The 12444-nt window shown below is 42.8% G+C and overlaps 1 non-coding gene across 1 annotated transcript; it reads left to right on the forward strand.

Annotated features, from left to right (window-relative positions):
• The first annotated feature begins 12012 nt into the window (after positions 1-12012).
• LOC149288403 (U2 spliceosomal RNA) lies at positions 12013-12194 on the forward strand. The gene has a single exon (XR_016277403.1). It is a non-coding gene; the product is annotated as a U2 spliceosomal RNA (small nuclear RNA).
• The last annotated feature ends 250 nt before the right edge of the window (positions 12195-12444 follow it).

Here is a 12444-nt window from a genome sequence, read left to right on the forward strand (position 1 = left end):
TTCTCAGTTAATTTTATTTGTTGTAAGTACCTCCAAGCTTTGCTGCATTTCAAACTGTTTTGAACAGTTGAAACTCTGTTGCCATGTTTAATTTGGCCGTTACTTTAGCTTTAAAAGCTGTTAAAGCCCTTAATGAGCTCTTCCTTTTGAAATCAATGTGATGACATACTGGGTCACTCAGTTAGTTACCCAAGTCTGTCTTATTACTTTGATGAATCATTATACTACCATCCTTTGTTGGGTCATAACACATGATAATAGAAAACAAGACAAACCTATTTTATTTTACTTTAGAATGCCACAAGTTAATCAAGTTTTTTGGTCTTAGGAGAAGGCATTATACATGCATGTAAAGGATAGTATCTTCATGACTTAAGATCACTATACAACACAAGGTCTTGTTTTTTCAGCAATCATGTCTCTCCTATGCTTTAAACCTGGTGTTTTGTAGGAAATATAACATGAGCTACTTGCTAAACAAAGGTAAGATATTTGGACCATTCAGTGACTTTGGTTATTGATTTGATAAAAGAATTACTACCGCCAACAGGGATTCCGGCATGTCACTTGGCTTAGAAATGGCGGAGCACTTAAGTTAAAAATCATAAAATGGCCTTTGGTGCTTTACAGAGTAAGGATAAAAGGGCAATTGCCTTTTTGCCCCAGCTGCTTTGATTTGAAGAGTTTGGTCCATTGAATTATCTTTATGTGTTTTACTTGTATGCCCTTGTAAAGCCACCTGTAGTTTCTAGTTTAACTTTACTTTATAGGGTTTCTATAACTTACTTCCTGGCAATGTGTGTTTGAGGTCTTTTATTATTGGGCCACTAAGTTGGACCTACCACCTGTTGCCAATGATACTCTTTTGCTAAATTAAAGTTTTATACCTTTGCTTTACAAGAGGTTCTACAGTTCTACAGAGGTTCAATATCGACTTCTTAGTCTTCTGTGGTTGATAATTGGTCTATCCTACTGGTCACAACCGTTTAAAGTAACTCTGTCTTGGAGAGGGGAGTTGGAAAGCAATCAGCTTACCTGTCACCCACCCTAGTCTGCCCTTTACAAAAGGCACTCAAAAGGACAAATTAATCTCCCAATGAATACATTTAGATAAAGACCATTAAACAAAGGTCAGATAAATTAATATTCTCTAGTGAAAACCATCAATTTTTCTAGTAGTGTCATTACTTTTTCCTTCATGCCATGGGAACTATATAGAAGGGAAATAAGTGATTTTAATGGTTCATGAAAAACTATAGAATGTTATGTAAATGGCGTGTGGCTATAATGATGTTTAATTATTCAAATTGTCAGACACTTGTGCCAAACTTTAATGTTTAATGTCAGCATTTCAGTCTTCTAGATTCTTTTTCACAAGCAAATGAGACAATTAAGACTACAAGACACAAGTAAGCACATCTTTGATAGTCTGCTTATGTGTATGATCTGTCTTCTGCATTTAACTCATTGAGTGTCAGAGAAATAATTTCATCAGAACCTTCACTTATACAAAATACAGAAAAAAATATATTTTTTGCAAAATACCTACCTTCTCATGTTGAATACAATGGTGTATATTGTTAAAAGTAGATTAATCAGGTAGTTTGAACAGTGGTTTTAACAATTTGAATAGTGTACACTGTTGCACCCTTGCAAATACAAAATAATTTTAAAGCCAAATATTCTGCAATTAACATTTTTTTCTTCTAATACTAAAAAAGGCCATTTCATGCAAATTACATGTTGTTAGTTTTAGTGGCTCATTAATGCAAACTTGTCACATATTTGTAGAATATAAAAGCTTTTAATTAAATTTTAAATAGATAGCATGACCAAATTATGTAAATCACTTTTAAAATGTTAATTATTAGGTACTCTTTTGTGTTTCAAAAATATTGCTTGACGCAGAAACCCTAGAATCTGTCTCAAGCTTAGAATAAAGTATTATCAATTGACCTCTGCAGTGCCGTGTTTAACATGGGGAAAAAGAGGCAGCAGGCTTGGGCCCAAGGCTACCTTAAGGGTCCACAGCAGCTATAATTTGGCTCCTCATTATTGTGCATATACATGACACCTGGCATCTATGTGAAAAAGGGAGGAATCTTGGTGGTTAGGCTGGACTGGGAATTTAAATTCACCCTACCAGGTCCATTGATATGGATCTGGTAGGATCAATTTATATTGATGAGTGTGGACATGCCTGCTCCTACACTTGTGAAGAGTGAAGCCATGTGTATCCAGCCTGTGACCTCATGCAGGACCAAGTCTGCCTCACGAGAGTCACTAAAGGTAGTTGAGCGATCTGGTATCAGCCTACTGGGCGTTTGCTGGTTTCCCTGACATGACTTCTGGCGGCAGGTACAACTGGGCTAGTTGGCCAATTAGGAACCCCATTATCATCAGAGATGGCCTCAGAACTCTGCCAGCCTTTTCATAAATGCAGCTAGGTAATTTTATGACATTGTATTTAATTACAATTATTTATCTTCCCATGTTCTTTATGACAAATGAAAGAAAGCTGACCATACAATTGCATTTAATATATATTATATTTTTATTAGTGAGACAATCAACTAAAATATGGTACTTTTACCAAAATAAAAATTAATTAGAAATTAACCAAAATAGGAATATTTTATTATACAGTCTTAAAAAGTAGGATTTATATTAGGGGTCAAAGTGGCACAAAGCCAGGCTATTGGTTGCTATGGCAGTTACACCACTTTTACCAGTTTGCACCCCAACAGCCCATTATAAATAACATACCCATTTGTTATATGTAATTATTTGTAAGGGAATTATTTTGTATACCAAACTGGAAAAAATACCTACACACAGTTATAACCTTATTTGATGTGATTCATCTGGCTATATTATTTTTTAAAGTATCTTAATCAGTGTTTGATTTAATAGTATCCTCTTATAATTTTTAACTATAAAAGCTGCATATCTAATGATTTCCGCTATGTTATTTTATTTCCTCATTTTCCTGTATTTCAGCCTCATTTAGACCAGTCACAACACAAAATTTTAAACTGTGAAGTAGATGCGTTCTACACAACAGTAATAATTATAATAAGCATGTCTACATGCTATCAACAAAGGCAGTGTCTCTTCACTGCGCAAAATAATAACAGTATAATAGACGGCTGTTAAAAAAAGTTGGCTCACATGCATGTAAAAAAACAACCACATTTTATTAGAAGAAAAATAGATATACGATCACTAGAATGTAGAGCCTGGAAAGGTAGGAAAACCTGTTTTTGACTCAATAAACTGAACAAAATGGTAAATTTCTCAGAGCAGAGGGCAATATTTCAGCTCACTAGCCTTTCTAAAAGCTACAATTATCCCGGGGAAATCAGTGTATTTTGCTAAAATCTAAAGTATCACTAAGTTCTTAAATGTATCAAGATACCCTTCATGTAGAGCCTGTTTGGAGCACCCTTACTACATGCAAACCAATAAAAGAATATTATTGCTAGAACATAGTAAATTGCAATTTAGAAAGAGAGAGAGTATTGTTAAAGTGCTTAGCGATCTGTATTTTACCATTAATACATCAGCTGTAATTGTGATGCATATTTATTAGCTTCAAAGAAACATTCTTTCTGTTTTGCATTTACCATCTTTAATGGGAAACTGTAGATGCCCCGGTTTTACCTTAACTATATAAATTTATTGAAAGCACTCATAGCGTGTGCTTTTTGTTTGCTAATCAGGGGAATTCAGTATGCAGAAAAGTCAACCAATGAGCACAGATTATTCAAATAATCTAACCAATGAACAGTTGGGTGGTGTGTTTAAGACAATGTGACCGATGTGATATATGGGGAGTGGCAACAAATGAACCAATGTGTGAAGTCCCTTTCCATGTTACAGTATGGGAAAGGGCAATCAATGAATGAAGTGCATGCAATTTTCATGTTATACTATAGAGAAAAGCGAACAATTAGAGGATCGCTTACCATCTCCATGTAATTCTATGAAAAAGACCAGCCAATGAGAGGTTCACCTACTGTCAGGACTCGGGTGATCAGGTCGGGTAGGAGCCCATGCGCAGGGGATACTTGGGGTTCAGTATGTAACCCAGGGTGCATGATTATGCAAACAAAGACACTACCAACAAAAATCCAGGTAATGCAGTGTATTTTATGTATATAACAGAACCAGCAAATAAGGGTAATAGTCTAAGCAAGTAACCGGACGTATGGCAAAATAAAATACAGGTAATAAGTCTTTTGGCAGGGAGCCCGCTTGGAAGGGCACGACAGACAGAGAGCCCGCTTGGAAGGGCACAAAAGGCACACAGCCCGCTTGGAAGGGTACAAAAGGCACACAGCCCGCTTGGAAGGGTACAAAAGGCACACAGCCCGCTTGGAAGGGTACAAAAGGCACACAGCCCGCTTGGAAGGGTACGAAAGGCACACAGCCCGCTTGGAAGGGTACGAAAGGCACACAGCCCGCTTGGAAGGGTACGAAAGGCACACAGCCCGCTTGGAAGGGTACGAAAGGCACACAGCCCGCTTGGAAGGGTACGAAAGGCACACAGCCCACTTGGAAGGACACAGTAGCAAGGAGTCCACTTGGAAGGACACAGTAGCAGGGAGTCCACTTGGAAGGACACAGTAGCAGGGAGTCCACTTGGAAGGACACAGTAGCAGGGAGTCCACTTGGAAGGACACAGTAGCAGGGAGTCCACTTGGAAGGACACAGTAGCAGGGAGTCCACTTGGAAGGACACAATAGCAGGGAGTCCACTTGGAAGGACACAATAGCAGGGAGTCCACTTGGAAGGACACAATAGCAGGGAGTCCACTTGGAAGGACACAAAAGCAGGGAACCAGGAACAGCACAGGTGCAGAGCCACAGCAGGAAGGTCCATAGACTTCAATACAAAGGCCCTGACTAAAGGGCAGGGCAGGTTCATAAAGGCAGGGTAATCCAGGTAATAAGGCCCAGCTGGATGTAGACTAGGGCTCAACCCAGGTAACAAGGCACACCTGAGTTCTGAGTGCTCCAGAGGGTGGAGGGTGGCCACTAGTGGTTGCAGATGTAAACACCACAGGTATTAAAAAAGCCATGGTTCAGGCAGCGAAATATTGGTTCCTGACAGTACCCCCTCCCCAAGGAGCGGTCACTGAACGCGAACAGACTGAACAAAATCTGTACACCTTTAATAAACTGAGCAGAAGGGTGTACTTAACGTGATTTCTTCTTCTTCTTCTTCTTCTTTTTCGGTAAAGCTTGTTCACAGATCTCCAGGTCTTCCTTTCTGATTATATTGCCATTAGAGGTAATAACACAATCAAAGGAAAGGTTATCTGTGGTGCAATCGTAGGTCAAATTAGGACTGGATGCTGAAGAAGTTGATGAGAAGGTATGATTCAGTGCTTTCTCTTTCCATGTACCAGGGGTCACATAGCTGCCCTGTACCCAGGGCACTACTGGGAGCAGGGGGGTAGTACCAGAACTGCACTGGGTCAAAACGGGAGAAGCAGGCTTGGTATGGGAAGCACTGATGGAAGGCCCCTTCTTCCTCAGAGATGGAATAGGGTCATGTATCTTTGCTATCAGTCCAGAGGTGATACTAGGGGCTATGGTAGTCTCTGGTGTATCACACTTTGCTGAGGTAGCAGTGATAGGAGTTGCAATCACGGCTGAACAGAAAGCAATAGGAAGTTCATCCATATGGGAGCAACCCACACTGCCACAGACTGTAGGATCACAGACGCTGCATTCCATCACAGAACAATCATCAGGCTTCAGCTGGACATCCACCGGAGTTTGAGAAGCACCAGGAATCACCAGGGTTGGTATATACTCCATGGGTTCACTATCCTGGGGAATAAAGCTACTTCCCCTTTTAGCAGAGCTCTGTGGTTGTGACGTAGACTGCTCAATCGGTACAGAGGGTTTAAGAGGTTTCAGAGGACATTGGGTGATCCAGTGTCCCTTTTTGCCACAGTAAAAGCAAGATTCCTCATCACGCCTTTGTTGTAATTCGGTTGTGGTAAGGGGTTCACGTTTCCTAGATTTCCTAGGAGATTCCTTTTTAACACTGGTAACAGGCTTGTTGGATTTCTCAGGTGATGTAGCAGGTGTAGGTGAATGGTCTTCATGAGAGTGATTGGAGTTGGAGTCCCAGATTTGCATTAATGATTTGCACAGTTCAAGCAAGCATTCTCCTATCATTTTGATGACTGAAAGTAACCCCGCTGACTCCTTGTGAGGGCCTTTGTATTCTGTCAGGACTCGGGTGATCAGGTCGGGTAGGAGCCCATGCGCAGGGGATACTTGGGGTTCAGTATGTAACCCAGGGTGCATGATTATGCAAACAAAGACACTACCAACAAAAATCCAGGTAATGCAGTGTATTTTATGTATATAACAGAACCAGCAAATAAGGGTAATAGTCTAAGCAAGTAACCGGACGTATGGCAAAATAAAATACAGGTAATAAGTCTTTTGGCAGGGAGCCCGCTTGGAAGGGCACGACAGACAGAGAGCCCGCTTGGAAGGGCACAAAAGGCACACAGCCCGCTTGGAAGGGTACAAAAGGCACACAGCCCGCTTGGAAGGGTACAAAAGGCACACAGCCCGCTTGGAAGGGTACAAAAGGCACACAGCCCGCTTGGAAGGGTACGAAAGGCACACAGCCCGCTTGGAAGGGTACGAAAGGCACACAGCCCGCTTGGAAGGGTACGAAAGGCACACAGCCCGCTTGGAAGGGTACGAAAGGCACACAGCCCGCTTGGAAGGGTACGAAAGGCACACAGCCCGCTTGGAAGGGTACGAAAGGCACACAGCCCACTTGGAAGGACACAGTAGCAAGGAGTCCACTTGGAAGGACACAGTAGCAGGGAGTCCACTTGGAAGGACACAGTAGCAGGGAGTCCACTTGGAAGGACACAGTAGCAGGGAGTCCACTTGGAAGGACACAGTAGCAGGGAGTCCACTTGGAAGGACACAGTAGCAGGGAGTCCACTTGGAAGGACACAATAGCAGGGAGTCCACTTGGAAGGACACAATAGCAGGGAGTCCACTTGGAAGGACACAATAGCAGGGAGTCCACTTGGAAGGACACAAAAGCAGGGAACCAGGAACAGCACAGGTGCAGAGCCACAGCAGGAAGGTCCATAGACTTCAATACAAAGGCCCTGACTAAAGGGCAGGGCAGGTTCATAAAGGCAGGGTAATCCAGGTAATAAGGCCCAGCTGGATGTAGACTAGGGCTCAACCCAGGTAACAAGGCACACCTGAGTTCTGAGTGCTCCAGAGGGTGGAGGGTGGCCACTAGTGGTTGCAGATGTAAACACCACAGGTATTAAAAAAGCCATGGTTCAGGCAGCGAAATATTGGTTCCTGACACCTACCCTTTCCATACTATTCTATTGAGAAGGGTGAACAATTAGAGGATTACCTGCCCTTTTTTATGTTATTTTATGGGAAAGGGCGGCCAATGAAAGGATCGCCTATACTTTTCATGGATTTTTTTATGGTTACTGCTAGAGGCAGCCTGGCTTAAATTGTATTGTATGTGATGCTGAAGCCTGGAAAAACTCTTACCCCAACTGTTACCCATTAATTCTGTCAGTTTGAGATTTATTTACTTATTTATTATTCATAACCCTGTAAAAAAGGTCCTTTCATTTCCACATACCCAAAGGAATTTGATGTAAAGTACAGCCATAAACTGGTGCTATTAGAAGATAAATCAAAATACCACATTTACATGGGCAAACGAAATGAAAACTATGCAAAGCCAAATGTACGGTGGTTTTTCCGGTCCTCTTTCTAAACAAATTGGTGTTGGTGCAGAAACCTTTCAAACTAGCTAGCTAATTATTTTTCTTGTATATGACAGTCATTAGCTACAATGAAATTTACACATTCAAACCTTCCAGGGTTTTAGAAAATGGAAAAAAGATTATTTAACAGAATATTGAATAACACTGAAAGAAGTATTAATCAACTGTAACATTACAGAAGGCGGTAATAACATAATATCAAGAGATATCATTTCATAAGTTACGGTGGGTAAAGGTGATGGAAAACCCCTCAACTTAAATTAAAGGGGTAGTAGAAACATCACAGACACCAGAAGGCTTGGTTTTCCCCTCAGAAATCTCATGGTGCTGCCACAACCACAAGGGATTCTGGGTAGGTGCATGCAAATAAGGTTAACAATTATCACCTTTGCCTCTATATCCACTTTATACATGGATCCTTTGAAAAATAATTACCCGCTGGAGAAGACAGCCTTCAGACAAAACTCAGGTAAGAGGTGCAATAGCCAGATCACCACTCATGGACAGCTTTTTTTTTTTTTTTTTTTTCTGTGAGGGACTGCCCAGATCCCACCAGAAGGTCAGGGCCCAGCAGTCCCCCTTGAACTGCTATGGTGGACTACGCAGATCCTGCCAAAATGCCAGGGCTCAGCAGTCCCCCTTGAACTATGCAGACTTCTGATACAAAGTCCTGATATTTTATTTTGTAAAATAATGATAAAGCCTAACTGTTTCATCCTTAATATGACTTGTCAGCATGAGGTTGTGATACTTGCTTAATACTTTAGGCTTGGGGTAGCCAAGAAATACCATTACATAAGTTATGGTGGGTAAAGGTGATGGAAAACCCTTCCACTTAAATTTTACGGATAGTATAAGCATTATTAAACACTCATCTACAGACACCAGAGAAGCTAGAAAGTTTGTTTTTCCCTCAGGAATCTCATGGTGATGCCACAACCACAAGGGATTCTGGGTAGGTACATGCAAATAAGCTCAACAATTATCACCTTTTGCCTCTATACCCACTTTATACACGGATCCCTTGAGAGTAGGTTCCCGCTGTACAGGACAGCCTTTAAGCAAAACTTGGGTAGGAGATGCAGTAGCCAGATCACCACTCATGGACAGCTATTTTGCCCTTACTGGAACTTGTCAGCATGAGGTTGAGATACTGACTTAATACTTGAGGCTTGGGGTAGCCAAGAAATACCATTACATAAGTTATGGTAGGTAAAGGTGATGGAAAACCCTTCAACTTAAAGGGGGAACTGCTGGGTCCTGGCTTTCTGGCAGGATCTGGGCAGGCCCCCATAGGAAAAAAAAAAAAAGCTGTCCATGAGGGGTGATCTGGCTACTGCTCCTCTTACCTGAATTTTGTCTAAAGGCTGTCTTGAACAGCTGGCAGTTACTCCCAAGGGATCCATGTATAAAGTGGATATAGAGGCAAAAGGTGATAATTGTTGAGCTTATTTGCATGCACCTACCCAGAATCCCTTGTGGTTGTGCAGGGCCGGACTGGGACTGAAAAGCAGCCCTGGAAAAATTTGGAGACCAGCCCCATATAGTTTATCTCACGGTCAAGCTCTTATACCCACACGCACCCCTTATACATACCCGCGTCACACTATTCGCCATTCTTTTTATCTCATTATTTGTATTAAAATGCCAGAAGCAAAAGTGTTAAAAGGCCCTAATAAATGAAATACATTACACATAATGGGATCAAAACATTTGCTACTGCGAACATTTTTAGATGAAAAAGTTCCATTTTATTCAGTGGAACAAAACACTGATCACATTATTCTTCACGATATTCTGGTAAGAAACTTTTATTTCTTTATTAATTCATGTAGACTATTTTATGTATCCATATTTAATAAAAGCTATGATTGAGACATGTTTGGTTTTTATATCCTTTCATTTGACAACCTACTCCCGAGTTATGCACCTCTGCCCCCAGGCTTGCCACTCTGCCCCCCCTGATATGCCTTCTAACCCCCTATATGCCACTCTGCCTCCAGAAATGCCTTATACCCCCTATATGCCACTCTGCCATATAGGGGGTTAAAAGGCATATCATGGGACAGAGTGGCATATAGTGGGTATAAGGCATTCCTGGAGGCAGAGTGGCATAAAGGGGGTTAAAAGGCATATCATGGGGCATTCTGCCTCCAGAAAAGCCTTATGCCCCCCTATATGCCACTCTGCCTCCCCGATATGCTTTTTTACCCTCCTATATGCCACTCTGCCTCCAGAAATGCCTTTTACTCCCTATGTCACTCTGCCTCCAGAAATGCCTTATACCCCCCATATGCCACTCTGCCTCCCTGATATGCCTCAACCCTCCTATATGCCCCTCTGCCCCGTGATATGCCTTCTAACCCCCTATATGCCACTCTGCCATATAGAGGGTTAAAAGGCATATCATGGGACAGAGTGGCATATAGGGGGGTATAAGGCATTTATGGAGGCAGAGTGGCATAAAGGGGGTTAAAAGGCATATCATGGGGCACTCTGCCTCCAGAAAAGCCTTATGCCCCCTATATGCCACTCTGCCTCCCCGATATGCTTTATACCCTCCTATATGCCCCTCTGCCCCATGACATCCCTTTTAACTCCCTTTATGCCACTCTGCCTCCAGATATGCCTTTTGACCCCCTATATGTCACTCTGCATCCAGAAATGCCTTATACCCCTATATGCCACTCTGGCATATAGGGGGTTAAAAGGCATATCATGGGACAGAGTGGCATATAGGGGGGTATAAGGCATTTCTGGAGGCAGAGTGGCATATAGGGGGACACACTTACATACACACACATGCCGATTTTTTTTTGTTTTTAACAAATACAAAAAAATATTATACAGTACAAAAAATACATTGGTTTACTCACCTTCTACTTCTCTTGACTTCCGTCCTCTGGTAGCTGCACACTGTTCTCCTCTATGCTGACAGGAAGTCACTGACCTGACATCCGGTGCTGCAGCAGTCTGAGTGCGAGGGGGCGGAGCTTTCACCCCTCACGCTGCTCCCATCACTGTGCAGCCATCAGACTGCTGGGAATGTAATCTAAACGGCCGATGCGTGCTGATGCCGCCGGCCGGAGCTACTTTAACACTTTTTTTTTATTTATATGGTAAGCTGGATCGGCTTGCCATATAAAGTAAAAAAAAAAGTATTAAAGCAGAGCCGGCCGGTGGCATCAGCAAGCATCGGCCGTTTAGATTACATTCCCAGCAGTCTGATGGCCGCATAGTGATGGGAGCAGCGTGAGGGGTGAAAGGTCAGTGCGAGGGGGCGGAGCTTTCACCCCTCACGCTGCTCCCATCACTAGACGGCCATCGCACACGGCTGCTGGGTGCTGATGCCGGCCGGCTGCATCAGCACCCAGCGGCCGCTTTGATTAGATTTCGGGCAGCCTGGGGGACAATTGCCCCCCTGCCCAGCCCGCCCCTGGCGCCGAGGGAGGCCTTCAATGCCATTTGCAGCCGCTCAGCGGCTGTCTTCAGGGTTAGTCTGCCGGCCGCCCAGCCCACAGACCTGCCGGCCCACCGGGAAATTTCCCGGTATCCCGGTGGGCCAGTCCGGCCCTGTGGTTGTGGTAGCACCATTTTCAGAGGGAAAAACAAGCCTTCTGGCTTGTCTGGTGTCTGTAGATGAGTGTTTAATAATGCTTATACTACCCCCTTAATTTCAGTGGAAGGGTTTTCCATCACCTTTACCCACCATAACTTATGTAATGGTATTTCTTGGCTTCCCCAAGCGCAAGTATTATGCCAGTATTACAACCTTGTGTTGATTAGCTCCATTAAGGATGAAATGGTTGTCAATGAGTGGTGGATCTGGCTGTTATACTTTTTACCTGATTTTTGTATTAAGGCTGTCTTGTACAGTGGGCAGTTACTTTCAAGGCATCCATGTATAAAATTATAATTGTTAATCTTATTTACATGCATCTATCCAGAATCCCTTGTGGTTGTGTGCAAAAGGTTCAGTGGATAACTATATCTCAATGTAAACATTGTTTAAATAAATGATATTACTAGACAAAAAGACAGACAGACTGACTTAAGTAGTGACACTAGGAAAGGTGAGTTAGTGTAAGGTGGACCATTGACTTGATAGGCTTTCCTAAGGTTATTATTTAAAGATTTTTGAAGGTCTGAAGTCTAAGAGAATGTATGATGAGGCATCACTGTAGGGCATTCCATAGAATAGAATCGCTTCTCGGCCTTTTGGCTAAGATCAAGTGTAGTTCCTCTTTGGGAAGGGGGGGACTATGCTGATCCTCTGGCCTTAGGGTTCGGGATAGCAAATGGAGCCCGAGGTGGAATTGCCCTGGCAGAAATGCTGGAGTCACCGTGTGTGGTATTGCACGCCACTGCACACGGTGAGCGCACGTTCTCACTGGCGGCCTACCAGCACTACCTTTTCCCCAGGTACCTTCTGGTCCTGGGGTTAAGACTTTATTTTTGAATCTGGCAGGCCAGCAATGGCCTGTCCCTAAATTATTTTTCTTAATTTATATATTCACTTCGTTTTCACGAGTGCCAATTAATTTGTCCCCCTTTTGGAATTCATGGCTTTCAAATTCACGGCTTGGCCGTCACTATTCTTTGGCACACGATTTTGTACTCACATTTTGGACACT

This window comes from Sceloporus occidentalis, unplaced genomic scaffold (assembly GCF_023333645.1).
Source record: "Sceloporus occidentalis isolate IW3139 unplaced genomic scaffold, rSceOcc1.0.p SCAF_51, whole genome shotgun sequence".
In the NCBI taxonomy this organism is placed as follows: Eukaryota; Metazoa; Chordata; class Lepidosauria; order Squamata; family Phrynosomatidae; genus Sceloporus; species Sceloporus occidentalis.